The 3,997-nt window shown below is 42.3% G+C and overlaps 1 protein-coding gene and 1 long non-coding RNA gene across 45 annotated transcripts in view; one reads left to right on the top strand and one right to left on the bottom strand.

The window, feature by feature from the left end:
* The window catches only part of LOC117934721 (receptor-type tyrosine-protein phosphatase delta-like), a 362,606-nt gene that overhangs the window by 219,320 nt on the left and 139,289 nt on the right, over window positions 1-3,997 (top strand). The window lies entirely within an intron of this gene.
* The window catches only part of LOC117934727, a 16,857-nt gene that overhangs the window by 1,047 nt on the left and 11,813 nt on the right, over window positions 1-3,997 (bottom strand). The window lies entirely within an intron of this gene.

Raw genomic sequence — 3,997 nt, forward strand, 5'->3', positions numbered from 1 at the left:
TGTGTGTGTGTGTGTGTGTGTGTGTGTGTGTGTGTGTGTGTGTGTGTGTGTAGTTTGCAGAGGGGTTCAACCTCGGCTGTTGATGTGAGGGCGGATGAAAGCCGCTTTGAGGATACACTATACGGTTAGGAGGAAAAGCTCTTCCTCCAACACCTTCCTTTGCTTTTCTCCAATTTTCTACTCTTTCCTTCATCTCCCTCGTTTCTACCTTCTCTCATTCCGCTGCCACTCTTGCTATCTCCTCTTGACTGCCTCTACCCTCCCTCTGTTGTTTGCTTATCCAATCTTCCCTATACATACAGTCCACTCTCTCTCTGTAGCCTCTCCTCCCCTCATAACTGTCTTCATGCCGGCGCTCATGTGAAGCCGCTCCTCTGTCATCCCTCTTTTACTTTTTTTGCCGTCCGCTTCCTCTTTTCCCCAATGTGAGGCTGGCAGCAGTTAAGGACACACTGCCCACAGCATGATTAGTCCAAGCAACATTCCCAGGAATCAACGATTTCACAGGCATAAGTTAGACTCCAGTGTATCATTCATATTCCTGGATCTGGATTTCAAATACACTTGACACTTTATTACAGTTTGTGTAGTTAGTGCAGCCTTGTTGCTTTACAAGCAAGATGTAAATTCCTAAATGTGGAGCACGGGGTTCAGGTGTGTGCCCAGAGCCATTGTAGGAAATATTCCTTCAGCCATAGCACATGGCACCTCTGCAGATAGGAACCCTTGTGCGTCTGTTCTTTCATCACGCCACATTAGCTTTAAGAAGAAAAGAAGAAGAGGAAAAAAAAGACTCAGTGCAGTGTTTAGAATTGAACCTTCAATTTGAAGCAATGTCAGAAAATAGCCAGATTTGTACACTTTTGCTTGATTGCATTATCCCTCAGCTAACCTCCCGAGCACACTGAACAGTGTGAAGCCCTTCTATCCCAGATGAAATATATATACTGATAAAAATACAAACCGAGGAAAATGCAATTTCACAAGCTAGGTATGTGGATTTCTAAATGGATACTCTTACAGGCCTTGCACTGCAGCAGGTTTCAATTTCTATAGCGCCCACATTTTGGGCATATTTAGCAGAACATTGGTATTGTTCAGTATAAACAGCATACAATGACGACTGCATCAGGGTTGTGCCTGGGTTATTACCCTAGACGTTTATCCTTTCTATTACCCCTCATCAGAAGACAGACTTTGACTATGGTTTATTCAGACTTTAGAAACAAACCAAAGTCCACTAGTTGCAAGAAGCTTTCTGGTTCTTTTCTTAAGTAGCACTAATTTTCCATGTATTCAAAAGGAAATTAGGACTGCTTTCACACTAAAAAATATGGCTGACAGAGATAAAGCCCCACACCGCCTAGCTCTGCTCACACCAGAAAAACAGTGTTTTTAGTGGGAGACTAACAGTTACAAGGGCATTTTACATTCAATATTGAGTGGATAAATGGCAAAAACATGGGTTCGATCTGGTCTCCAAATTTATTTCCATTTTTCATTGCTTCAAATGACAAATTGTGGCTCAAGTTTTCTTTTGTGTTAGTAGTCAGCACATGTGATTGATTCTTAACATGGAAACACAGCACAAAGCACTTTGCGTGTCGTGGGTTGGCTAACATTTTAAGCTTGAAAGGTGCAGTGTATGTTTCCGTGCAACAGTCTAATTTATATTAGACTACTCAAAGAGAAAAATGAGGACTGACCTGTCATACCTTTGTGCAACCAGTGCCTTGTCTTTCAAAATACCTCACTGGGCTGTCAAACTCATTCATTAGATATTCAATAATTCAGTATACTTAAGAGATTTCTCCTCAGACACCTAACTTCGGTGTTCACGTTAAGGCTTGCATTTCTTATGTGCCCATGCACACTAGGATTGTTTGCACAATTGTAATTCACTGTCTACTATTTAAGGAACCTAGGCAGCTTGTTTGCTATTGATTTTATTCATAAGGCTTCTATATTTTATTCCGTGCAAATCAGAGCAATTGTTTCCAATTGCATGCATGAATCAATGCTTCCCTTAAGCCTGCGCTGGTGACTGCATGAAGCTCAATACCTCCAATTTATGTTTTAATTATGATGATCTACTAAGGGTTGGGAACTCGGCCCTGCTCTCACAATCGGCATCAACAAGCTCAGCAGCGTGCATCGCATTGTACGATGCATTTGACAGTCTACATAGGCAGGCGGTGGTTTTGCCTGCATTCAACTATTGATTTGTAGCGATGATGCAGTTGCAAGAATGTTGCGCCTTTTGCAGACAGGAGTACACAATACTGTAAGGGCATGTATGAAATTGGAAAATTATTTAAAAGAAACATAATTACACAAAATTACAGCACTGTGTTGACTTTTGGGAAGCCACACAAAATAGCAGGTAGTGGTTATTTTTAATGATTTTCAATCACAGTATAAAAACAACAACTGCTCAGACCTGACAGCCTTGGATGGCCATGTGGCAGCAGACCGGGTTTTATTCCCCTCCATGTTAGTTCTGTAGTGGTTTTGTTCGGCAGAACAGTAAATCATTTGATCACTTGCTGTTAGTAGTGATTGCTGAACTCACCATGCTTTATAAGAGGCTTCTGGCAAGCCTGAAATCATAAATTTTATTGACTGCTGTAATTAGGGCAGATCAATAAAAGGCAGTTTCTTTCACTGCTGCCTACGACAGTATTAGTCGGTGCACTTTTCTAGGTCTTAGTTCCATGATGACATAACACCACCATAAAATGTTAATAGTGTATTTTACAAACATACATTTCACAGCACAACAGCTTTTATTACTATAAATCTGAAATCTTGGAGAAATACACTATTTTATGGAGAAAGAGACCACCAGGGCTCTGCTTTCAGAGATGTCTTTATAATTTGTTGCTGTTGTTTTTTTTTTGTTTTACCATTTGCAGATGCTCCTCCAGGAATACCTTATATAATGCAGTAGGAAAACAGCCCCATAGTGTGCTGCTGTCAAGCCTTTTAAGTTGATAGCTGTGTCTTTGCACACTGCGGGAAGAATCCCTTTCCGTCAAACAACAGCTGGTGAAGACAACATGATGCGGAGGCCATGGACGAGTGAGCCATCAAACCTCCGTCTCCGACGATACTTTGGCAAGCCACGTTTCATAAGAGTCTGTCTCACTCTGCTCTGCATTCATGGTGCAGGAATTGATGATCATTGTGCTGTGTTCTCACTTGAAGTCTCACCCATGCGGCAACAGTCAAAAAAAGGCAGTTTGCAGGGATGGATCAATGAATAACCAGAAATTGGCAAGAATTAATCAAATTTAGGTTTTCCCTGCGATTATGACTCATCGGCAGACTAATATCATATAAAGTATGAGCGTCTATGAAAAGCAAGGTTGTGCTATGCATGACACGTGCCTGTTGACATACTGTAGGTTCAGTTGTGCAAGGCAATAAAACTATATCTGTAGCTGACCCAGCGGCTCGTAGAAGGTGAATGACTCATTCCCGTTAGGGACTACTAAGCATTTGTTTAGTTTTTTTGTTATTCTCATTGTATTTCAGCAAAGCTGTGTAGCATGTTGTATGGGCAGAGTAGATTTGATCAAACATGCTACTCCAAAGCTTTCAAGCAAACTGTGTGATCAATCAAAGCCCAACAACCTTATCCCCAGCTCCATCAGCGTCTAATTCCAGTCCAAACCAAGATCCCATTCTCTTTTCCCTTATCCCCTCTGAAAGGCCCAGTGATTAGAAGTAGACTTAAAGTTGACTATAGCCCCCCACACACATACACACAACTCAGCCTACCCAATTCCCCATGGGACCTTTCTTGAATCCCCAAAGCCTCCCCCGGTTTATCAGCATCAGGGGATCAGGCAATCTCCCCCCCCACACACTTCAAGCGGGGAGCCCAATGTGTTGTGCAGCCTTCGGGTGTAATCTCTTTGGCTGTTGACAGATCTAGCGACGGGTCAGCTGTGATAACAGGATCACTCAGGTGTAGACACGGGGGGGGGGGGGG

This window comes from Etheostoma cragini, chromosome 19 (assembly GCF_013103735.1).
Source record: "Etheostoma cragini isolate CJK2018 chromosome 19, CSU_Ecrag_1.0, whole genome shotgun sequence".
Classification (NCBI taxonomy): Eukaryota; Metazoa; Chordata; class Actinopteri; order Perciformes; family Percidae; genus Etheostoma; species Etheostoma cragini.